This window comes from Trichosurus vulpecula, chromosome 4, assembly GCF_011100635.1.
Source record: "Trichosurus vulpecula isolate mTriVul1 chromosome 4, mTriVul1.pri, whole genome shotgun sequence".
NCBI lineage: Eukaryota > Metazoa > Chordata > Mammalia > Diprotodontia > Phalangeridae > Trichosurus > Trichosurus vulpecula.
In genome coordinates this window covers 382,523,477-382,550,320 of record NC_050576.1, presented here as the reverse complement: position 1 = coordinate 382,550,320, position 26,844 = coordinate 382,523,477, and the positions used below count along the sequence as shown (strand labels likewise).

The following is a 26,844-nucleotide window of genomic DNA, read 5'->3' as shown; positions in this document are numbered from 1 at the left end:
CAGATGGGTCAAGAAGTATGAGTCATAAGGGGGAAAATGTTTTCTTTAGCAATTTGGAGAGCAATAGTTCTTCAAATAAAGAATTTTCAGTAAAGTGGAGGAATAGAAGAGAGAAGACAAATGGCTGAAGTGTGTGCATAAGGGGGAACTAAGACAGTGACTAGTAAGAAGTCTGGCAGTGAATGGGATGAGAGCTATAGACCAAAAAGTATGTCTATGGAAGGATTAAAGAAAAGCTTTTAAGGATAAGAAATCATTTAAAAGGTAAAGACCAAATGGGATGATTAAGGGAATAAAATAATGGATCAGGTAGGAGGGGATGAAATCAACTATTCAAGTAGAGTATTTAGTCTTGGTAAAAACAGAAATGACTTCTTTCTATGAGCCAAAAGGGGTGAGGATGCAGGAAAATTTAAAACATGAAAGAAGGGAGTTTATTAAGCTTATTTTCTGATGGTCTTGGTTTTGGTTTTAGGTGTTTGGTATGTTTTTTTTTTCCTTTTCCCAGCAAGTAGGAAGTCATATGCTAAGAATAAGCAGCTAGGTGATGAAGTGAGTAGAGTGCTGGGCCTGGAGTCAGGAAGACTCATCTTTCTGAGTTCAAATCCAGCCTCAGTTGCCCAGTGTTATCCTGGGCAAGTCACTTAACCGTTTGCCTCAGTTTCCTCATCTGTAAAATGAGCTGGAGAAGGAAATGACAAATCACTATGGTATCTTTGCCAAGAAAACCCCAAATGAGGTAATGAAGAGTCAGACACAACTGGAACAACTGAACAACAAGAATATTAAGAATAAGTGTTGTGAGTTTGAGTTGAAGTCTCACGGAGTACAAATATAACTTGCAATAGCCACTATCGTGATGGAGAAGGAATCAACAGGTGTTAAACCAAAGGATTGCCCAGTCGTATGAGGACCTAATAAAGGCTAGACCTTTAAATGAACAAAATTAGTTCAGCTTGGTGGTTATCTCCAGCAATACTTATGAATCCAGGAGCAGGATTGAAAAGGGAAGACAGCTGAAATTATAGAGTTGGAGATAGTGGAGAGAGTTCATATAGTTTCAGGGATCTGGGAGTATGGAAAGAGACACTAACATAGAAACTAGGAGGACATGAAAAATAAACTTAACTCACAATGTCTAACACTGGCCTTGATAAATATCTACTTGCCATCCAAACAAGTCGATTTTAGAGACCATGATAGACTTTTAATATGAGGATCAAGAGTAAGGAAAACTGAATTTAATTACCAGCTTTGACTCTTACTAACAATGACCCTGAGCAAATAATTAATCTGGGCCTCAGTTTCTTTATCTGAAAAATGCCAATAATAATACATTGCCATATGCTTCATAAGGTGGGGAAAGCACTTTACAAACTAGCAAGTTCTATATAAATGTGAGCTATTATTAATTTGTTACCATTTTAGGAATCTAATTAAAATTTTGCTAGCTTTTGTTATTTCATTGTATGTTTCTTAATTTCATGAAATGGATTTCCCGGCTTTCAAACCCATGGCTCTGTGAATCAAACAGCAAAAAGAGAAAACATAATCATGTTTTCTTTATTGAAGGGCTGCATGAATGATAGTTAAAAAATAGAAGCCACCCCTCTCTTCCTTTTATTCCATATGGGCATGTGGAAGGAATCACATAGCCTGCAAATCAGCATGGCTTCTTTACAATATTAGTAGAGAAGAGGTATACACAGAAGCATTCCATTTACAAATTATATTTTTCCCCTCTCACTACATTATTGATCCCATTCCTTTCAGTGAAAAGGAAGCTCTGGCAAAATTAAAAATTACCAGTATTTGAAATTTGACCAATACACCAGTAAACTTCTTTGGGGAATATCACTTTCAGGACATTTACGAATATCTGCAAATTTGGTATGATGTAAATAATAAAGGAGAATTCATTTACTTCTCCCCTCTCCCTTAATCAGGTTGTCTGGCAAGCTTTACGTATAATATGTAGAGAACTCAGCTGCTTTTTTCCCCCAAGAACTTTTAAGGAAAAAATTTGAGAGTCTAAATCCCACCATGTAATGCTCCAAACAACTTTAGCCGTAATAATAAGCCACATTTTGAAATTCTATATTCTGATAGGCTAGGAGCCAACCTTTGAATTGGCTCAATAATACAATGATTGCAAATGGCAGAACCAATATTTGTATTATGGTAAGACAATTGTGCCCTCTGGCAATGGACAGGGGTTTTCTCTTCAGTGTGTAGCTCTGGGCAATGCCACAGGCAACAGCAAGTGAAAGGGATACCCTCTAGTCAGGTTTTTTCTTCCCCTACTGTTTCTTGGTGGATTTCGTCTTTGATTTATATCCCCTTGATGAGTAAGTTGCCCAGGCATTTCTTGGTTCTTAAAACTTGGTTTGGGATGGGGATGGGTGATGACATCTATTTGTTTTTAAGGGTGAATAATTTATCTACTGAAAAAGCTGCTATGGAAGGGTCCTACATAAGTAACTAAAGATTTAATGCATATGCTCCCAAAAGTGGCTTAGAGGGCTCAGCTAGCAAATTTCTTTTTATAGTGAATACTATCAACAACAGACTTGCTGATGTCTCCTTTTTATAGTAGAAACAATTGATGGCTAACTGGTTTATTTTTATTTTCTAAATGACATGTACATTAATTCATTTCTGATTTTCCAATTGCTGGTACCTTCTCTCCCAAACTTGCAAATATTGTGTTTGTTTGTTTGTTTTCAGTTAAAGGTTTGTGGCAACCTGAGGTTGAGCAAATCTAATGGTGACTTTTTCTAACAGCATGTGCTCACATTATGTCTCTGTGTCACAGTTTGGTATTTCTCACAATATTTTCAACTTTTTTCATGGTTATTATATCTATTATGGTGATCTTTGATCAGTGATCTTTGATGTTGAGATTGTAATTGTTTTGGGGCACCATGATCTGCTTTCATTTGAATTGATAAATGTTGTGTGTGTTCTGACTGCTCCACTGACCAGTGTTTTCTGGTTTCTCTCCCTCTCTTCTGGACTCTCTATTCTCTGACACACAACAATGTTGAAATTAGGCCAATAATAATCCTACATTGTCTTCTAAGAGTTCTAGTGAAAAGGAGGAGTCAATTAATGTGGCAAACTTCATTACTGTCTTATTTTAAGAAAGTACCACAGCCACCCCAATCTTCAGCAGCTACCACCCTGATCACTCAGCAGCCATCAACATTGAGGCAAGAGCCTCCCTCAGCAAAAAGGTTTATGACTAGCTGAAGGTTCAGATGATGGTTAGCATTTTTTTTAGCAATTAATATATTTTAAATTGTTAAATACATTGTTTTTTTAAGACATAGTACTACTGCACACTTAATAGACTAAGGTATAGTGTAAATATAATTTTATATGCAATGGGAAACCAAAAAATCATGTGACTCACTTTATTGTGGTGATTTGGAACAGAACCTACATTATCTCTGAGGTATGCCTGTATGTATTTTACCTACAAGGGTCTCCCATTAGAATATAAGCTCATTGAAAGTAAAGATTGTTTCATTTTTTGTATCCCCTAGACATAGCTTAGTGCCTGGCACAGAGTAGGTATTTAATAAACGTTTATTTATTGACTGATTTAATTTTATCTATAATGTCAAATCTATCAGTATTTAACATACTAAAAAATTGCTTGAGTTAACCACCCATGAAAATAATAAATAAACCTTTTTCTTTGGTTTTCTGATTACTCGATCACTTCGGATTCTCATATTATTGCATAGTTTTACACTAATCTATGGTTTAAAGAGATTTGCATTTTAAAGCTATAGTCCTTAAGAGTTACAGGATTTTTTTTTACCTAGAAACAATATTAGAAAATATTTAGTCCAACTTCTTCATTTTTTTATTTACACTTACAGGGAAATGATGTGATGGAAGATTGAAGGGGTAGCACAAGGTTCATAGCTGGTTAATGTCAAGGCCAAAACTAAAGTGAAATCTATGATTTTTCCTCAAGTTATTAATATTTTATAATTTTGTAAAAATCTGACATAAAATGTTACTAAATAAAAATATTCAAATATAGAGACAACCTGGTGTGGTGGAAAAAGTAGTTAACTGGACCTCAGGAGACCTGAGTTCTAGTCCCATATCTGCTGCTCACTAGCTTTGTGAAATTGGTTAATTTATATTATGTCCCTAGATCTTGGTTTCATTTATAAAATGAGGGGATTAAACTCAGTGATTTCTAAGCCATTCTAAAATATCCAAGGATGTGATATGAATATAAAGACAGCGTAGCATCATTTTCAGAGTGCTGGGCCTGGAGTCCAGAAAATTAGGGTTTAAACTTCCATTTTGATAGTAATCATGTGAAGCTACATAAGTAATTCAACTTTTTACTAACTAGAATTTATCTAGTAAACCATAAAGAACTGTGATTTGCATTGATGGAGTTCAACGCAGATGAAATCACAGATTCCTCTAGAATGCTGATGGGATTTATTCAATGATATCAAAAGAACGTGGCTTTCATATAAGGAACCATTTTCATTTCATTATTATTCAGAGAAGTGATGCTACTTACCACTTATCTGAAGTCCACAGAAATATCGCATCATTGAGAAGGGTCCCAAAGAAAGCTAGCTTTTGATTGAAGCTACTTAAAATTCAATGTATACAATCCATGCATTTGTGGAACTCTGATTCATCACTGTACCCAGATTGCACACTGTTAGTGTGTACTTAGATCTAAGAATTTCCAAGCAAAAAAACAGGATCCTCCACTATTTGAGGACAATTCCTTAGTCTCTTTTTCTGGTATAATTGGCATTATCACTAAAATAATTCATTCACTCATTTAAAGAATTTCATATATGTTTATGATTCCAAGGGACATTCTCCTTCGCTATATTTTATGACCTCAGACTTTATCTAGCCATTTATACGATTCACTTGTAATCTCATTCCATGGAATTGTAGAACAGATGGCAAAAGGGAGTAAGATAATGGTAGAAATGCTTTCATGTATTTGAAAGAATTCTGTTAGCATAAATCTTCATTTTTTCCTCTTGTTTCAGGGCATTGTATGGTATTCTTCATGACGAGGTTTGAATTTAGAATGATCACATATTAAAACTGAAAGATGCAGTTCAGCTGTTTGTACACAAATATGCAGCAATTATGCTGGAACCACATTCCTTCTAGAATCTCATTGTAACTATGGTGATGCAGAAATATGCTATTTGAAGAGAAATGTAAAAAATAAAACTACAAACTTGGAAGGAAATCTCAGAATGGAATGCTTTGTTTTGGAATACCTTATAAGTTGCTCATGTTGGGAGGTGATGATGAAAGTCATAGTATGCTTAAACTCCAATATACTCTGGCGTGTTTGTGTACATTTAGTTATAATCAGTTTTTCTAATTATTTTCCTAGAACAATAGAGTTGAAAGATGCCTTGGAAATTATCAGCCATTCCTGTCACTTTACCAATTAAAAAACTGAGATTCAGAGAGGTGAAGTATCTTCCTGGAACCATTGGATGTTTTTTTCTAAAGTTAACTAGACAGTCTCATTTATTTTTTTGCCAGACAAACAAAATCTCCCTAACTGTAATCCTACTGATTCAAAACTCACTGTCATTCAAGCTTTTTCTACACAATTCCAAGTATTTAGATGAAAGCATTTTCAATTATTTGGATATTCCCAAATATCTAAGTTTGACACATAATGCATATAACATGTCTAAATGCTTAAGTCAATATTTCAGTTTTTATCCAAAATATTGAGTGTATGCAAGCCTAACTCAGGATAATTATGAACTGAATAGATTCCAATTCTTCAGGGTCCTTGAAATCTTTGCTGTTGAATTTTCTTTCTTTCGGTCCATTCCTTTGACTGTGGTAATCCCACTGAAATAATTGTAACCAATTTTGTCATTGTTGAGTGTGTGCGTGTGCATTGTCAATACATGTATATGTATATGTATATATATATATATATATATATATTTGTATATGTTTGTATATCTCTATATTCATATGTATGCCCGTACATACATATACACACATATATGATGGTCACAATGGATACTAACAGTAGTCTGACTTAGAACATATGACCTTGACCAGAAGAAAACTGGTCGTATGGTTTTTGAGCTGTTTTCCCACCTTTTTAGTTAGTTCTCCATCAGTCAAGTGGTAAATTTTGTGCCATAGACACCACTTTCATTGTTTTGTTTTATTTTATTTTTTATGTTTCTAATTCTGTGTTTTTTTTAAAAAAATGGCTATTACACAAAGAAACATGAAATTTGTAGCTTTTAAAGAGCATACCTCAATGAATTAGAGATTTTGCAATGATTGTTGGTCTGGGGAAATCAAGTATGTAAAGGATCACTCAAGCCCACAGTAAAAAAAAAATGGACCTATCACATCCAAGTGCAAAGGAAAGTGTGGTTGGAAATGAAAAACACAGCAAAGAATGACAAAGTGTTGCTATGATACAGACTCATTAATCCTCAGAATATAATCCAAGTTGCTAAGAGAGATAAGGCTGCTAGAGGGGTTGCATTGATTTCAATTCAATAAACATCTACTAAGCCGCCACTGTATTCTAGGCACCATACAAAGAGCTGCAGATACAATTATTAAAAAGAAAGACAGTCCCTATTCTCAAGGAGCTTATGTTCTAGTGGGGGAGATAATATACTAAAAGAAGCTGGAAAGTGGGATGGAGCAGGGGGAGGATATACAAGTAGCTTCCTGGTGTTGGGGCATTTTGTTCTATGGAGTTAAAATTAAACAGAGAAGCAGATGCAGAGTATACCGAGCCCAAAAGTCCAGTTTCTGCCCACTATAATGGAAGGCAATGGGAGTAGTTTGGTTTTCTACCCTCTGACCCTCTAATTTGAAGGGAGCAGAGGCTGAGAGAGGTAGTGTCCATCAAGACTTGAGTTAGCAGCATGGTGATGAGGTTATAAGCGATGAGCTTAACCTGGGAGGGTCATCTTTGTCATAGAGTTGGGACTAAGCAACGTTGTGTGAAAGTGGAAGAACAAGAAAAGTAGTACAAAACAAAACAGCTGCCAATAGTTGCCATGCAAAATAAAACAAAAAACTTTTCTATGGGCAAGATAATATAAATACTGGCATGCTAAAGATTGAAAGTAGGCATTCTTTTTAACTTTTGAAATTCACATTTTAATTAATGATATAATAGAACAAAAAATCAAAAGTTCAGGTGAGCCTATAAGGTTTACATATCTTCATCACCACCAAGTATTTTGGTTTCTTATTTTCTTTACTTCCAATGGGCATGCAAATCTTCTCCCAACTGAAATAATAATTGAACTTTGAGGAATATATTGATATAACTGGTTGTAGTGGCACATATCTGTAATCCCAGCTACTGAGGGAAGCTAAAATTGGAGGATTTTCAACAAGGCTAAAGCTGATAGCACATCCATATCTATACCCACACTAAGTCTAGCACCAATATAGTGAGCCTTCAGGACTGGCCACCAGGTTGTCTTAGGAGGGGTGAACTGGCCTAGATTGCAAAATCAAATAAACAAAAAACAAAGCAAAACAGATTACAACTTCCATGATAATCTGTACTGGGATTAGGTGTTTGAGTGTCCACTGTAAAGGGAGATCCAGCTTCCATAGGTAAATAGAAAGATAGATGCAAGGATGCATACACACAAACATTCACGTCCATCCATTCATCCATTCATTCATTCATATATGTGAGTATGCATATATGTGTATATATTTATATATATATATATATATATATATATATATATATATATATATATATATATATATATATATATATATGTACACATATTGAGGATTAGAATTGTTCCAGAATTATAAAAATTCTGAAATGGAGATGAAATACTACAACTCAGCCTTGCACTGTGTCACACATAATGAAAGATTAAGATTTTTCTTTTCAAAGAGATAAAAACAAACATGATTCAGTGGCCTAGAAACTCACCTGATTGAACCCCATTAGAAGTCTATCATCTATAATCAAAGCTAGAATTGGGAAAAATACAGTGTTCTTCAAAGATACCCTTAACAGCCAAAGTAATAAAAGTATGGCATCATGATAAAAAAATAAAGAATATCTGAAAAATTTTATGAACTCAATTCCTAATCATGTAAAACAATCAGTTAAAGCAAAAATGGAATATTGCATATTAAAATTTTTTCAAGGATACAACAAAACTAGAATTTGATTAAAAAGCAATATAATTCATTATTTTACTTTGTCTCAAGTAATTTGTGTGCCATTATATCTTATATATTGGCACATGTTCCAAGTCAGATGAAGAATACCCTGGCTTTGAATTAGGCAATACAGCATATACAGGCAATTGTTTTCTTAGAAAGAATAAACTAAAAACTTAAAATAAAATTCCCAGCCTCCAAATTATTCCCTATTTGTAAGTTAGACATATTTAGAAACTATACTAACTCCTTAAAAATATTGCTCTCCTCAGCTACTTACTTAAGAGAAGGAATTACTAAGCTTCTGAATAGTATAGCTCCCACTGTGATAAAGTATATTCATCTGTTGAGAATACCTGCTTCATTTAGCACAAACAAACTTATAAAAATGCCAAAAATATTGAAATAGCTTCATCTCTCTGTGAAGAGGTGAATCAGGGACATTCCTGATCAAACTGGGGAGTTTTCTTAAACATCCTAATAAAAAGGGTATAAATGAGATGAATCAAGGCCTGCCTTGATCCACCTTCATATTCCATTAAATTGGACCTGTGCTTTTATTGATGTTAGGAATTTCCATTATGGAAATTCCCTCCACTGATGAGGATTTTAGTCTTAGAGAGCTGCCTGAGGCACTCAGATGTTATGTGATTTGCTCATAGCTGCAGCTGGTATGGTATGTCTATTTGCATATTATTTTAATAGGTTTTTTTGTGCAAAACCTTCTATAACCTGAGATTTATGTATTTTCAAATATGTATCAGAGACAAATTGCTGAGTGGTAAGGAGAATTATTTTATGTAAATTACTAACAAATTTCAAACCACTCTGGTAGCTAATAATTCCTGCTTTGCTTGGGACAGGGGTAGGCTGAAGGGGATCAAAATACAGTCTTTCATTGAGGAGATAATAAAAAATTACTTGTGATTAAGAAAAAAATATAATAAAGAGACATTGTACTTCTACCATGGAGGGATATCTCGATAACTGCAAATTCTCTCTCTGCTACTACTTAATGGGAAGAGAAATGAGAGCAGAGAAATGGAAGACAATGCCATGATCATCCTTTTAATTAGCCCTAAACAGTCAGACATATGACACTATTTATGGTTGGGATGGAGAGAAGCCATAGGCAAATGAGAAAAGCAATCTGTTAGCATTTTTAATGTTACCATGTGGATGACATTATAGATGTTGGGAAGAGCTTTTGACTCTAACTTTAAAAGAGTGGATTGCAAAGCAATATTCCAATGAAGTCTGTGCATAAGATTAAGCTTGGACTAGGAATTAAAGAGTTAAATATTCTTAAAGAGTTGAAATGACAAAATTGCATTTAGGTATTTGTTTCTTCAAATATGTGTAGTTAGTGTGTCAGTTTTAGATATGATGTGTAATTTTGCTAAGTTTAATTGTTTTAATAGCACCGTTTTTTAAAAAAAATATTTGGCATGGAATTTTATAGCTCTGTGCTGTATCTAGGATTAAGGCATGGGCCTTTTCATTTTGTACATGGGTCTCTTCATCTATGCACTTGTCATTATTGTTGAGTTGTGTCTGACTCTTCATGACCCCATTTTGGGGTTTTCTTGGCAAAGATCCTGGCGTGGTTTGCCATTTGTTTCTCCAGCTCATTTTACAAATGAGGACCTGAGGGAAACAGCGTCAAGTGAATTGCCTAGGGTCACACAGCTAGTAAGGGTATGTGGCTGGATTTGAACTCATGAAGATGAGTCTTCCTGATTCCCAGGCCAGTGGTCTGTCCACTGCACCACCTAGCTGCCCCAAATCTACACGGTACATTACTCCAAATATTCACATGGACTATTTGTGCCCAACGTGGTAGAGCCTTCCAAGCTCGTATTGGTCTGATCAGCCACAGCTGGAAGCTCTCTGCCTTGACTCCAACAGAGTGATGGCATTTTGGTCTTCTCCAAATAAAGAGGACAACAACCAACTATTAACTTACTTAGAAGAAAAGTACTGAAGAGGAAATAATCAGACTCTTAAGTGATAAATTTGCAAACCTTAAAACATATGGCATTGACAGAAATGTCAAACCTATCAAGATGCTTTTGAGGTCCAATGGTTTATCTCCATTAAAAGTTACAGATACATCCTACCATCATGCTTCAGTAACCTGAAATGACTCACAGTACTGACCTAAGGCTATATAGAACAATCAATGGCATTATAGCAACAGAAGAAGAAAAACAGTATTAAAATATGTGAAGGACAATCCATTAGTCCATTCCAAAAGCAGTTCTTAATGTAGTGATCTCATTCAAACTTAGTTTATTTCATAACAGGTCTATAAATTAGTAGAGTCCAGACCAGAACATCTCCCTTTTTTCTCTACTGGATAACACATCCAGCAGTAGGTACTGCCATGCCTACTTATATGTCTATGCCCCTCAATATTTGCTTACTTCTCTGTTGGCAGGTTACTCACCTGAATTAGCATTTGTTGTTCAGTTATCAAATCCCATCTGACTCTTTGAGACCCGAGGGACCATACTGCCTGTGGAGTTTTCTTGACAAGGATACTGGAGTGGTTTGCCATTTCCTTCTCTAGTGGATTAACGCAAACAGAGATTAAAAGATTTGTCCAGAGTCACATAGCTAGTAAGTTTCTGAGATAGATTTGAACTCAGGTCTTCCTATCTCCAGACCCTGCATTCTCTCCACTGAGGCACCTGTTGTTCAGTTGTTTCCACTGTGCCTGAATCTTCATGACTCCATTTGGGGTGTTCTTGGCAAAGATACTAGAATCGTTTGCCTTTTCCTTCTCTAACTCATTTTATGGATGGGGAAACTGAGATAAGCAGGATTAAGTGACTTGCTTAGGCTTACAGAGCTGGTAAGTGTCTGAGGTTAGATTTGAACTCAGGTCTTCCTCATGCCAGCCCCAGAATTTTATCCGCTCTGCCACCTAACTGTTCCTATAATTCTATGGTGCAGGGTAAATATAGAATACAAATAAAAATGTGACAAACAGCGTATATTTTTGAAGTGTTATTTCTACTGACTGAAATTAGGAGATAGGAAAATTCACATGAGGTTTATTATCATCTGCCAGCTAGTTTTGATTTGACTCAATATTGCTAATGTCATGACACCATTTGCCATTTAGAAACATTTCCTTAGTGTGTAAATGTTTTCCCAACATAAAAGTCAAGTTGAAGTTAACAGAAAACAATTTCATTTACATCCTTTCCCATTTTCCAACAAGGATTATTGTTTATAAAAACTTATCTTCTCATTCTTGAATGTTCCAATCTTAGGATAGTATCTTACTAGAAAATACTAGAGCTGTCAATGATGATTCTCTATAGTAATCATAGCAAATTGTTTCTTTTGAGTTTAAGTGCTTCCTAACCACTTTTATTCACTTAGTCACCTGGTTAGTACATTAAGTATATTTCCCTGGGTCCACCTTTTAGATTTGTTTTAGTTCAGATTAAAAATAAGCCTTGTTTTATTTTTATTCTTAGAGATTGTTAATAGAATTTGACACAACTTTAAAAACAATTAGATTCTATTTTTCTTTTAATTACCAGTTATCATTTTATTATCGTGCTTCTTATATTTTCTGTTTTTCCATATCTGCTTTTTTAATGCTATGGTACCTATAACTGAACACACTTGGACACAATTTGATACCAATGCAATGCAAACACACAGTACAGAATAGGACTGTTTTTTTAATTAATTAAAAAACAACATTGCACATCAATACAGCCAACTAAACTATTTTTAAGCAACAGTTGGCATTTTAATGAATTAAACTCAGCAAGTAAAATATCACAACAAATTTCTCAGTTCCCTCTTGGTCTTGAGCAGCTATATGTATTCAATTAACCTCCATCTGATGCTGTTCCATTGTATTTATATATCAGAAATGTATGGGTTTTCTTATTATATGTTTAAAGTTAGTATTTTCCCACCTATTCTTTATCATCCCATGATATTTCCCAGATTGATTATCCAGTCTCTCTTATGCCCATGATGCTTCTTTCTTTTCCCAAATTAATATTGAAACTCATGTTTCATATACATTTTCCATGATCTTTTGAACTGAATCTAACGAATATTCAGGAACTTATTATGCTTTTACTATTGGGAAATTGATTGCTATAGTAAGTAATTATAAAAAGCCCATCAAACCTCCAGTTAGGCATAATTGAAAAACTGTTTGACTCTATGGACTTGAGTCCAATTAATAAAAAGTTTGGTGAGAATTGTAGTGTTGTTTCTTAACTATATAGTGTGGAAAAACAAGTCATGGGCCAGAGAATTGTAAATCTATGTACTTTCAAAAATGATTGGCCTACTTTTGTTTCTTTTTGTGTTTATTAGAGTTCTGAGATAATGTCCATGATAGAGAGAGGCTTCTCATGCCTCCTTATATGAGATCTGTCAGGCATGACACTGAGACCAATGAGAAGGCCCCCTCTCTGTCCTCAGTAAAATTAAAGAAATGAAATCTTGTAAAAACTAAAAGGTGATCTCTAGGAGCCTGAGGCAAGAGGCATCAAAAACTTCTGTTTGCCAGTCGATATGGTCTTAGCACTCTGTTACATATGCCCCTGGCATCATCACACTACAGAGTGCTTCAGAGCAAGAGTAGCAGATCTAAGGGATCACCCTTCCTGCCATCTTGGGTCCCATCCTCAAGGTTCTCAGTGATTAAACAAGCCTGCTTTTGAAAATTTGCTGAAGAAAATGGGTGGTGGCAACAAGTGAAACTCATCAGTCACTCTTCCCTCCTTTCTTTCTTCAAGATCTGTCTATTCTTTGTTGAACCCCTTTTTTTTTATTTCTGCCATACAAAAAAGAAAAAAGGGTAGTTTGAGAGACAAATAATATAAAATTCATATTTATGGATGAATAAAGCTGTTTTCTAAAAAAAATGTCTACCTTCAACAGAAAGATGAATGGCAAGATATTTAGTAAATACCAAATAGTAACTGTTTCTCTTTTAGCCAGGAACCCTGAGGGTCTTCCCCTCCCAGGTTGATTTTTTTTTTTTTGAGTTTTGATTGAAGCGGCCATCCCTTGATTAACTTCTTATAGAGGCCTATTCACTGAACTGGCATTACCTCACTCAAAGTAAGAACCTCAAAAGATCTTAGCCTGAAAGCACCAGGGTCTTGCAAAGCCTCTTGGGCCATCTCCAGTCTTCTTGGTGAATATCAGGCCACTGGACCCACATGGCTCTGGAAGAGAAAGTGAGGCTGGTGACCTTTCAAAGCCCTCCCTCACTCAAATCAAAGTCAACTGCAAGTCATGTCATCATTTCCCTGATGTCATGGTCCTCTTTGAGAATGAAGGACAAGCACAGAATGGCAAGACGCCCGTAACAGAGTTAAATATACAGAAAATGAGTGTTTTGAAAGTCGCTGTAAGCAAGAAAGGAACTGTGCCACAAATGGGCAAAAAGTAACACAATGGACACTGATAAAGGAATGTTTAATACAATGACAACTCGCCAACTAAGACCCATTTGGGGCAGAAGTCCGGGTGCTGGTATTGATCATGTGGTATTAGTGAAGTCTGAATGATAAAGTCTTTTGTTTTTATTGTTTCCAAGTGTACACAGAAATAGCTAACAGAGTGTTGACAAGGAAGGCAGATACCAGACTGCTCTAATGAATAGATAAAGATTCTTTGAAATGAACATATTTACTATATACAATAAAATATTAGTATAAACCTGCTTATAAAACTGTTATACTAAGTTGGTAAATAATATAGACCCCACCTGCTCTAACTCCAGAGAACCTATTTCACAGTACTAATTTCTGGGCCCCTTTTTAAATAATCACAAATTCTGAATTAATAGCATCTGATCTACAGAGGTCTTACTATAATGGAAGTAACAGTCAGCCTGTAAAGCAATAATCTGTACTTTGCTTTTCTTAGAAAATATTTTTCATTCAGATTATTCATTACAAAAAGTCATTTTTAGTGGCTCAATGCTTCTTATCACTTGTGCTATTGTTATGATATGTTAATTACAGATTAAGAAGCTAGTCTCTGGAAAGGTAAAATAAATAGGTAGTCAGTTGGAGACAAATTAGTAAGAAGTAAGAGAAATGAAATTTTACAGTCAGAACTGCAACTATAAGGCATATGAGCCTGACAAATTAATGGAATAGTATTGGTTTCTGTTTCAAATAGATTCTATTTAATTCTCTTGTTTCCTATCATAAAGGGGGGAAAAGTGCTCATTACTATAGTGCAGGAAGACTGAAACAGAGCAAAACCATGGTCTGATAAAGATAAGCCTTTTCAGCCTGGCCACCAAAAACAAAGCAATTTTTCTTAAAAAAAAAAAAGAAAGAAAAAGAAATCCTCTTATGATAGTAGAGCTGATCTGCAGAATTTATTAAGTAGAGTATTTAAAGCCTAGGAAATCTGAATGAACTAGAAATGCTAAGGTTGCCTTCTAGGGTGGAAAATAATGTTTCCAAAAAGCAAAGAAAAAATACTATAGTTTGCATTTGTTGAATACTTCCATGAAACTATATATAATTTTTCATGTCATTTCATAGCCCTAAGGAAATATGATTATGGAGATCATGAAAAGTCACTCTGAAGTTTTGGACTCAATTTGGTGGACAATGGAAAGCTGCTGTGGTTTCTTGCTCAGGAGACAGACATGATGAAATAAATGTTTTAGGAAGATTAATCTGAGAATAGTATAAAACATGAACTGGACTCAGGAAGAAAGACAACAATCATTTGTTACAAGAATTTTTTGTTTTAGACTCTGTACTAAATGCAATGTAAGAAATACAAGCAAAAAGAAAGATAGGCCTGCTCCCAAATTAACTTTTACTCTGATAGGGTAAGATAACACACTCCAAGAGTGGTGAAAAGAAGCACTGAGAGAGTGAAATGAAGGTATTCACTATCAGGGCATGGGTTTAAAATCCAGATTCAGACAAGAACAGTACCAAGAGATGAATATGGAGAGAGCTACTTGAACCCCTCCACAAAATGGAGGTTCCAGGAGGAGGTCACAAATGGGAAAAGCTAGGCAGGCTATATGGAGAGATGGCCTACACTGAGTAGGTCTGTGGTAGATATTTTCCAGGAGAAGGTGGCCCCAGTTTCTGAGGGAAATTCTAGCATGAGCCAGCAATAGAAGGAGCATGGTTCTGAAGACGGGAGGAAATCAAGAACAGAGCAGAGAGAGGAATGAAGATGGAAAAGCCTGATCCCCACCCCCAACAAAATGGAGGTTGTTGCAATGATCCCAACTTAAAGTAATGAAAGTCTGGACCGAAGCTGTGTTATTTGGAATGGAGAGAAAATGGGGACTTGGATAGATTTTCTAAGGCAATTTAGCTTTAGTGACTAGAATAAAGGGCGGGGGGGACCAAGACAACTCCAAATGTTCAAGTCTGGAACACTTAAAACTTAAATAAATAAGGTAGCAAAAGAAAACCAATTTTGAGAAGATGATGGATTGAAGGAAACAATCATTTATTAAGCACCTACTAAGAGCCAGGTACCATGCTGAGTGCTTTACAAATATTATTTCATTTGATCCTTAAAGTACTTTATAGTAGAGGAGACTGAGGCACTCAGAGGTATAGTGACTTGTTCAAAGTCATACAGCTAATCAGGCTCCAAGGCTAGTTTTGAACTCATACCTTCTTCATTCCAGACCCAGCACTTTATCCATAGCTCCACAGCTTTTCTCTCCCAACCATTTTCTTTAAAAGGGGGGTGGTCTTTTACAAAGTCTTTGATCATCTTCCTAAATAAATTTATGTATTACTTTGAAAATATTAGAAGCATTTCCTACTATCTATATTTAATAAAGATGTTTTGTGTTATATTACAAGTTAATGCTATAAGAATGGCATTCACAATATAGAGTGATTGATTTAGGGGGGAAAAAGACTTTTATGCTACCTAAATAAAAATGAAATGCATCTTGGTTATACATTTGAAATTTAAAGTTAGATGAATTTCCTAAGATCCAAAATACGTCATCTCCTGTTCTGTTTGTTTTGGTTAGGTACCTAAATGCAGCAGTCCTGTGTAAGTCTAAATGCAGCAGTCATATGTAAGTCTGACTGAAATAACTGAAGGGAAAGGCAGAGACATAACTATTTTCCTAAAATTCCTTGATGCTGATAGAAAAAGTGCTGTCAACTTGGCTGGCCAAATTTCATACTAATTAGCTTCATGTTTAGAAATGATGTTCATGAACAAAAATCTATTACAGAGGCGTTATCATATCTGCAAATGTGATACTCACAAGAATGACATTCTTTGAGATGGAAAACATTTTATTAATGCATCATTCTTTTTCACATAGTATGTTAGCTTTCTCATACCTCAGTCCTTAAATTTAATACGGCTTTCACATCATCTTCGAGCATTTTCACTCTTTTTCATTGCATGGGTCACTAGTATAACCTGCCTTTGTCATTTCCATTCCAAAAGGAAAAGTGTAGGGAGGCAATTTAGAATTGAGTCAGTTACTATTTCTCAAAGCCCCTACTGTAATGTTTCCCAAGAGATTATAACTTAATTAAGCTAACAATTTTAAATCTTTCTGTTTTATTAGGACTTCTTTTTGTCTAATGTTCTCCACTTTTCATTTTGAGGCAAGAAGCCTAATGAATATATGATGAGTATACTTCTTATTAATTAGAAATTGAAAGATCTAGGATATTATATATTTTTAAATTTTTATTATTTTCAGATTAAAGACATAGCATCGATCTTAAAAAAAATCAGGCGATCTCTTTTAAACTGGCGTATGTTTCTATTGCAGTTTAAACTTGGATGATAAATATGTTTATCTCATGAAGGAAGCTTACCAGAATGGAGGTTGGGTTACCTATCTCTTTGTAATGAGCATTTCTTGAAGACTGAAGATGTTGTTGTTCAGCATTCAGTTCTATCTGACTCTTTGTGACCCTGGCGTATCATGGCAGACCCTTCTGTTCTTCACTATCTTCTGAAGTCTGTCCAACCTATGCAATATTGACCTTTACAGTAGTAGACTTTCCTTTTGTCCTCAGACACATCCACAGCTAAGGATCCTTTTATTTTTGGCCCAGTTGCTTCACTTTTTTTTGGACCTATTTGTAGTTGTCCTCCATTCTTCCCCCGCAACATGTGGGACACCTTCCAACATAAGGGGCTCATCTTTCGATGTCATATCTTTCAACATTTTAATACTCTTCATGGGGTTTTCTTGAAACTGAGGCAAACAAGGTTAAGTCATTTGCCCAGGGTTACACAGTTAGTAAATGCCAGAGGCCAGATTTGAACTCGGGACTTCCTGACTCTGGGCTCAGATCTCTATCCACTGTGCCTAGCCGTCCCTTGGGATTCTTGAGATTATGTAACTTGTTTACAGTCATACAGTGTTATAATCTGTTCAGACTGGGACTCAGACCAAATACTCTTACTCTTCTCTGTAACATCCTTTTACAAATGTGTAATATGATCTTAACATTTTCAATGCAGATTGATAGTTTTAGATGGGGACAAAAGGACTGCGTCTATGCTTTATCCCTAAAAATATATTGATGGAGTAATTGAAATGAAAATTATAGTGACTATTGGGGAATGGGATATCTCTGGTAGACGAAAAAGATTCTGCTTTCCTTTTCAGTGTTTAGAAGAAATCGCTCCATGATGTCTGAAATTTTGGGATTGAAAAATTGACATTCTAGTTCATTCCCATCTTTGTAATAGACCATGAGTCGAAATAATACCTTGAATTGACAGGCTGTAAAAATTTTGGACCATCTATCAGAATTAATAATTTCAATTATTCTTTATTGATTGACTTATCTGTAGCACCTAACATTCTTTTTTTTTTTTTTTGCAGGGGGGAAGGGAGGGCAATTAGGCTTAAGTGACTTGCCCGAAGTCACACAGCTATTAAGTGTGTCAAGTGTCTGAGGCCTGATTTGAACTCAGGTCTTCCTGACTCCAGGGCTGGTGCTCTGCTCACTGCCTCACCTAGCTGCCCCAGCATCTAACATTCTTGGTGACTCTCTATGCTCTCTTCTTCCTTACCTTTATCATACATCTTTCTACTGAGTCTCTTCTTCCTGATTAGTCATATTTAGTATTCTTCACCGGTCATGATCCTCTTCCCCCTAAGTTTGGCTTTGCCCCAGGGTTCTGTCCTTAGCTTCTTTCTACATATAATTTCCTTTGACAACCCACACGGAAATTTAATCTCATCCCCACTATCTTCCCTAACTACCAATCCTGTGTTAGAAAGATAGGGTGGTTCAGTACAAAGAGGTTTTGAATTCAGAGTTCAAATCCCACTTCAGTCAGCATTGCTGCTTTGCCTGTAGCAGTTTAGTCTAAGTGACCTAATGCAAATCACTAAAAGTCTTTAGGCCTCAGTTTCCTCATCTGTAAAATTAAAAGGTTAGACCACTTTCATCTCTATGTTTATATTCTTTTGATTTCCAATTGTTCGCTGGACATTTACATATGAATAGTTACTTTACTTTGTGCTTCTGAATGAGAGAGAAAAATTATTTATTGTGAACAGTATGGGTTAGACTAAATGGCTTCTGAGGACCCTTCCAATTTTATGGTTCTGTGATTTTGTCAACACTTTCATCTCAATATGTCTGAAGATGGATTCGTTATCTTCCCCCCATCCCCCCGCCCCACACCACTTTTAACCTGGATTTACTTTCCTGTTGGTAAAGACTGCACCCATCCCCCAGGCTTGAAACCTCAGAACCATCCTTTACTTTCCCCCTTTTCACCATTCTTATCCAATTATGTGCTAAGGGTTATTTTACCTTCATAAAACCCTTTTGAATGCTTTCCCTCAGAGAGCTGCCAAGGACCTTCAATGGCATAATGTACAATTTGTAATGGAACAAAAATTGTCTTTGCAAAATACTGAATGAGTCGTCATTTAGCCTCAGTTTGAAGACCTCAGGTGAAGGGGCAGTCCATTACCTTCCAAAACAATCCACTCAAGTTTTGGATAGCTATAATTGTTAGGAAGTAAGTTTTCCTTATATCAAATCTAAATCTATATCTTTGTAATTTCCACTCGCTTCTCCTAATTTTGTTCTCTGGGGTGAGCAAGCAAGTCTATTTTTTTTTCCCCTGATGGAGTTCTTCAGAAACTGGAAGATAAAAATCACTAGCTACTCTTCAAAAAAATCCTCAATTGTTTTAACCAGTCCTTACACAGTGTGGTATTAAGGTCCTTCAGCATCTTGGTCATCTTCCTTTGAAGGTGCTTATCAATGTCTTAACGAAACTGTGGTGTCTAGAATTAGACATAATATTCCAAATGTGGTCTGACCAGGTCCTGACATCTAAAACCCTCCACAATCTGGCTTCATCCTCACATTCCAACCTTATTTCACATTACCTCACACTTTTTAGTTCTCTGATATTCTCTGAACCCTTCCTCTGAGGACGCATATAGGCTGTCTCCAATTCCCCATTCTTTGACACTCCTCTTCTTCACCTGCTGAAATTCTTCTTTTTTTTCAAGTCCCAGGCCTGTGCCACCCCTGATACCTCTCAGCTGAATGTGATCACCCCTCTTAAATTTCTTGCAACCCTTTACCTAATCTCTCCTTTGTCCCTCTCACATGATAGCGTTATCACTTATGTACATCTCCTGTTAGATGATAAACTCTTTATGAGTGAAAGCTGTCATTTTCCACATGTGTGTCCCCAGTACAGTAACATAAATGTAGCAGACACTAGATATTTTGAATTGATTCATTTATCTAGGTGTTAGTTTTACATGTTATACAAAGGCTTCATCTTAGAGTTTAACACAAGTCAAATGTAATCCTTCCCACTCTTTGGTATTTTAAAAAAAGAACACTTCTTGGCATGTTGCCATTGTTGATAAATTCATAGAGAGGCCATGCCCTTTTGTAATAATCTCATAACATCATTCAGGAGAAGTCACCTTAGTCAAAGCTGCTATCTCCAGTCCTCCCTGAGTATAAAGAGGGTGTTTCAACCCAAAAGAGACAACTTTCATAAGACATTAAGAAGGAATTGGAAAGAACTTGGGAGGATCTGTGTGTGTGTGTGTGTGTGTGTGTATGTGTGTGAGTGTGTAGCCTAAATAATGCTTGTACTAACCAGGGTAGTCCACAAAAGAAGGTGGTTCCCCAAATTTGTTTTGGACAGAGTGATGATGTCGCATCAGTTTTTGGAAGAAAGCCATTGGAGAGTAGGTATTGACCATAGTATTATTTCTTATTTAAATATAAGACATTATAGAAGTCCTTTGAACATAATGTCTAACTTTTCATTTTCTTTTCTCCTTTTTCTTAAATATGACAATTGCCAAAGTTAGCTTAGCCTTGTAGTAAGGCCATTTATCCAGACTCTGTTATGGGGTAGCAGTTAAAATATGTTATTTATTTTGCTTGCAACATAAAACAAGCTATTTAGCTTGAGGAAAATTGGGCTAGAGGGAAAATCAGTGATAGGAATTACTTTTCCTACTCCCAGTTATTATTAAGTATTTAAAAATAGAATACTTTCTAAAGAATCACTAGTTTTGTTATTATAAAACATGCACAGTCTAGACTGTATAAAGATGATGCTATAGGCCAGATAACTGGGCATGGTTAGAAAGGCAGCCAGTAAAAATAGACTTGAATTTTCCTCTAGTCCAACAAGGGAATTAAACTTTTGACATTAGCCAGATTAGCATCATGTTCTATTTAAAAGAGAAACCTGGCTCCAGTATAAAGACAGTGTCTCAAAGATTATAATTTGTGACTTCTCCATGGTCACATAGAAAGAAACTAATAAAGCAGGCTCTCAACAACAATTTAAGACTTTTAAAGAGAAGTAAAAATCTAACCCATTCCACAAATCAAAAATCACTTGGCACACTGGTCCATAGAATAAGGCTGATAAGGAAACACAGGGACTAAAAGAAAACTTTCGATCATAATTACATATTTTAAGAGTTTTCCTAGGAATTGCAAAGTATAAAAAATTACTATATCAATCCAACACTGAGAGTAATTAGAAATATTTTCCCAATTCAGTTATGTGGTGCAGCATTAATAGCTCCTCATTCCTCTTATATCTCCTATCTCTTCTATTGTTAACTGGTTTAGGGGATGAAATGACATTTTATAATGTTAGCACTTCTTTTCAAGAGACTAATAATCTTGAGAACAATTATAAATTGCCTCTTAAATTAAGGACTAACCTCATTTTCTGAATATGTGGCCATGATTATCAATCACAACCATTTCATACTCATTTATAATGTTTATTTTAGTGTTGTAGGTATCCTTGAATACCTATTCATATAAAAAGTCCATTTCATTTTTGATAACAAGCATGTAATTTTTTCCCTGTTGCTCAAGGGTGGAAAGACTCTATAGTATTGTACAGAATTATGAAGAATAGTAGGAAATCTGGGACCTATTTTATCTCCATTCATCAGTTCCTTGCCAATCAAACTATATGTTTTCTATCTAAAATCAAGTTGATTTTATCCACAGTACAATTTTGGCCTCCTCCACCTTTTCTCTACTCCATGAATAAACAGGATATATGGCAGTGCCTTGGGTTACCAATCAAATGAGCCAGGAAATAGGATTCTGCTATTCTGATGTATGTTCTCTGCCTAATTCAGGGAAGCCAGCTTGTTGTTGGTTTCCAGGCAGAGCCAATTAAACTACAACCCCCTTCTCTGCCCCCTTCTTTCCATCATTCAACAATTATAATATGTATCTCTACAGTTCAGGTAATATTTTCATAGAAACAACCAATAGAGCAGAAGAAGAAATCTTCTCTTTGTTGGTGACAAAAAAGGCTATGACAATACACAGACTAGGATAGGTGTCTTAGCACATCATACATGTGGATGCACAAACTCAATAGCAGTGATTAGAGGCGCCAGCAACAAAGATGCATTTGGTTAAGCCTGAGGATTGTGTGAAGGCAATTAGGGATCTCACTAAAAAGTGTTATGTGTTGCAAGGGAAAAATAAAAGAGAACAATACCATCAAGGAAGGAAAATATAAAATCAGAGACCACTGTTTAAAGGTAGTTGAGTGCATCTAGTTTATCATTCAAAATAGTTGATATGAAAATGAATATTGTGGATAAGTTCTTGTGCAAGGAGGTTATGTAAATTGATTTTTTTCCAATTATGATTTTAATTTAAAATAATTCTTTACTCTCAAATGAGGTAATATTTGTAAAGTGCTTAGCACAATATCTGATACATAATAAGTGCAAAATAAATACTTATTCCCTTCCTCTTTCCTCCTATTCTTTTTATAGTCAAATAATGAGATAAGAGTCTTTTCTCTCACTTCCTTTTTTCTTTTTACCCCAAGAAAATAATTCTCTGGAAGACAATTAATCTGTATCTCCATATTTTCAATTATCTTCAGGTTATGACCAAATTTCCCACATCCAAAGTGGTTGTGAATACAAAAAGTATTCATATTATTTTCATGATTAAAAATAGCCACTTTTGAATTTGATCCCTTTCCTTGAAATATCACCTATCTAGGCAATAACCATTCAATATGCTTCTGATGAAGAGATGTCCTTTACAAGTCAGGCCTGTAACCATAGTCGTATACTAAGTATCATAAGGTCCTGAATATATAAGATGACATATAATACTTAATTTTTCATGATTTGAACTAACAAAAGGAAGTCACTTCTACTAACACAATGAATGATTTTCTTATTTCACAATATTTACTGAAAACGACAACAACAATACAGTATTAGTAAACACAGAAGAATGAATGGAATGAATTTATGTGATAAGGAAATCCCATGTGCCTTTTTCTTTCTAATGCTATTTACTTTTATGTTTCTAGAGTAACTCCTTGAATATGGAAATGATAAATAACATAATCTCAAAGAGAGGCAATTATTTTAAAAATAAATGAGTGGTTATGAAAGTTCATAGGAAAGAACCTGTCAATCTTGAGTTCTCATGAGTTTGTAGCCATGAGTTCTCAAACAATACCTTGGAATACTCTTCACATTTATTTTCTAGAGGCCATTGTAATAGTCCAGGTGAAAAGTATTGGGGCAAGAAATTGGGTGCTTCTTGAATTAGCAGAAAGAATGGAAAAGATGCTAGAGATATGGAAATAAAATTGACAAGACTTGGCAACTGATTGGATACTGAGAGTCAGAGACAGGGAGAACTATAGGATGGCTCTGAGGTCACATGACTGGAAGACTCATGGAATCATAGTTTCACAGATTTAGAGCTAGAAAAGAACTCAAAGATTACATAGTCCAATCACCTTATTTGAAAGATGAAGAAAACTGATGCCTATCAAAGTTAAATAACTTGCCCAAAGTCACACAAGTAGTAAATGATAGAATCAAAATTGGAACCCAGGTCTTTTGATTCCCAACACATTTTTGACTGCATCATGCTATTTCTTGTGCTTTCACCAGAAAAAAAGAAGTTAGAAGTGAAAAGTTTTTACTTTGTTTTTTTAAGGGGAAAAGAGATTAATTATCTGTTTGGGACATACTAGATTTGATAAAGTGAAGGGCCTCTCTTCAGAGAGTTGTCTAGTGAAACTGAAACTCAAGAAAGAGACGAAGGTTGATTATGTAGACCTGGAAGTTTTACACATAGGGCTAGATGAATTCATAAGAATTGATGAGATACTCAAGAGTGTATAAAGAATAGAGGAGAGGTCCTACTAGAGTATACCAACCCATAGAGGTAAGACATTGATTACAATCCTGCAAAGAAGACTAAGAATCGGTCAGATAGGAAAACTGAAATAAAGCTGTGTAATTAAAACCTAAAGTATACAGAAAAGGGACTGTTTTGGCATTAGTGCCAAATGGTTCAGGAAGTTCAGGAAGGTTATAGATGAAGAAAATGCTATCAGATTTAGCCATCAATAAATCATTATTGACCCTGGAGAGAGCACATGTAGGTCAGAATAGCAATTTCCCTTTTTGATTTCTTCATGTTTTAAAGAATTAACTTATCATTAAGTTAAGGCAAGAATTTATCTACTTCTGGCAGTTCAGATAAAGAAGTCCTCTATTACTAACATATCTTGCTTCTGTTCCAGCTTTGAAAACTACTTCCAGAATATATCAACCATTTTCTCCTTCTGGCCAGGTATTCTTCTGTTTCTCCCTCCACTGAGCTTCATCTAAATACTCTTCAACATGCTTCTCCGCTGCAGTTGGTGAAGTTACTCAAAGTAATATATTTTCTTCTTAAACAACATCCTGCCTTTTGAACAAGATGTGCCACTCCATTGCTGAATTTCTGTCATGAGTCACACCCCACAAGCCTCACTGATACCTATCTGGTTTACTATACTTCATAGTTATCACGGAGACTTGGTGAGGTATGGCGTATTTCCGTCGCTTTAAGAAAGAAGACTTTTTTTTTTAGACTGCAGAGAAAAGACAAGTATCCCACAGACAAAGACTTTTAAAAGAAAAATGGCTCATAAGTGTATAGAATACTCTTACAGTATATTCACAAAAGATCTCAACAATGAAAGAAATGGAAATTCATCTAAAGAAACGAAGATGTCTCCACAAAGAGCTCTCTGATGATTTCGGATTTAATGTATACATAAGATGGAATGAGGGACACAAAATTAAAGATGAATATCAAACAGGCATCAGTCAATTGGAGAACTACTGCAAAAGGAAAAGCCCAGAATCACCTAAAGATTATGAAGAATAATAAGGAAAACAAAAAGAGTCTTAAAAAACTGTTTGGAATCAGAAGATAAAAAAGAAAACCAGAAATAATTATCTAACCTTCTGAGGCATTGTAGTATAGTGAAAAAAGCACTAAATGAGAAGTCATGAAATTAGAATATATGATGTACTGTCTCTCCAAAGAAGTAGAGGCTCAGAAAAAGAAAAGAAAATATTTGGAAAACTAAAAAATATATAGAAGTGGATGAAAATTTGGCAGACGAGAATCAAAAGATAATTTTAAAAGAACAAGAGAGTTCTCTAAGAGCTAAAATGACTGAACTTGAAGAAAGTATGTGTGCAAAGACAACTTAAGGATGATAGGTTCCCCCAGAAGAACGTGATATATAACAAACAAACCTTGATGCCATGCTGCATGAAGTAATGCAAGAAAATAGTCAAGAACTATTAAATATAGATGATAAAGTACTGATTGCTTGAATCCACAGATCAGGGGAGAAGGGTGAGAGAAAAGAAAATAGAGAGAGCCCATGCTTAAAACATGAGAAATATCACAGTGAAGTTGATAGAGCACTGAACTAGGGAGTCTGGGGCACCCAGGTTCAACTCCTACCTATCTCAGAAACCCTCAGTCTCTATTAAAGGGGGATAATTAAACTCAATGGCTGCTAAAGTCCCTTTTAACTCTAGATCTACAAGCCAAAGAAATTATGAACTCAAAGAGATATATGTCTATATCTACCATAAAGAAGAAATAAGTAGTGAGGCAACTTGTTGTAGTGGAAACAATTCTAGTTTTAAAGTCAGAGTACCTGCATTTAAATCCTGGCTCTGCCTTATACGGTTTTGGTTAAGTTATTTCTCTTGGCCTCAGTTCTGCAACTGTAAAATGAGGAATTTGGACTAAATGCTCTCAAAGGCCCACTCAAATTCTAAATCAATTACCCAGTTATAAATGATTGATGAAGTTTAGGTTCTGAATGGAAGAACGGAATTCACAACATACTCTAAAGGGATAAAAACAAGGAAGAGTTCAAAGTAAATGAGAGGTTCTTAGGAAAGGGCTCCTAAAAAGAGTATTCCTTAACCCTAAATGTTGCAAAGGTAGAGAAGAATGATTTTGAACCATACACTCATCTGGGCAAGGAAATAAAGATCAATGGGCTATAAGGGGGGAAAATAAAACAAAAGGAAAGGAAATGAACAATTTTAGTAAATTCGAGCCTCTTGGGACAGGCAGGTAAACAGGACTTGGGTCATAGGGCAAGACACGGCCTCTCAGAATAGGCAACCATTAAATTAGTGTAATCAAAACTAATTTCAGGAAGAAAGAGCTGATTTAGAGAAAGAGGGATCAAAATAAATACTGAAAACATAAAGTTACAAAAACCCACCTAATAACAGTAACCTTAAATATGGATAAGATTGATAGATTGAACAGTCTAATGAAATAGAACAAATAAGAACTAAAACAAAAAAAATGATGTAGCATAAAAAATACATACTAAAATAAAGATAGAGAATGAAAATGAGAGGCTGAAACAAAATTTACTGTTCATTATGTAATTATCAAAAAAGCAAAGAATTGTACTCATTATATCAGACAAAGGAATAATTAAAAATAACAATGTGAAGGGGTAGAAGAAAGCAACCTGTATTAATTATATTTAAAGATTTTGTAGGTAATGAAACAATATTAATATTAAATCTATTTACATCAAATGACAAAATATCTAAATATACAAAGAAAAAGCTGAATAAATTACAAAAAAATTGATAGCAACAAAATAATTGTAGGGAACTTTAAAATTCCTCTCTCACAAATATATAAATCCAATTAAAAAAGAAACTTTTTAAGGAACAAACTGTTAGATATAAAAGACATAATATTTTCTTAATGGCAATATTAAATAACATACTTATTT

The 26,844-nt window shown here is 35.1% G+C and overlaps 1 protein-coding gene across 1 annotated transcript in view; it reads left to right on the top strand.

Moving 5' to 3' along the window:
- FAM155A (family with sequence similarity 155 member A) overlaps nucleotides 1–26,844 on the top strand; it is a 760,174-nt gene that overhangs the window by 593,979 nt on the left and 139,351 nt on the right. The window lies entirely within an intron of this gene.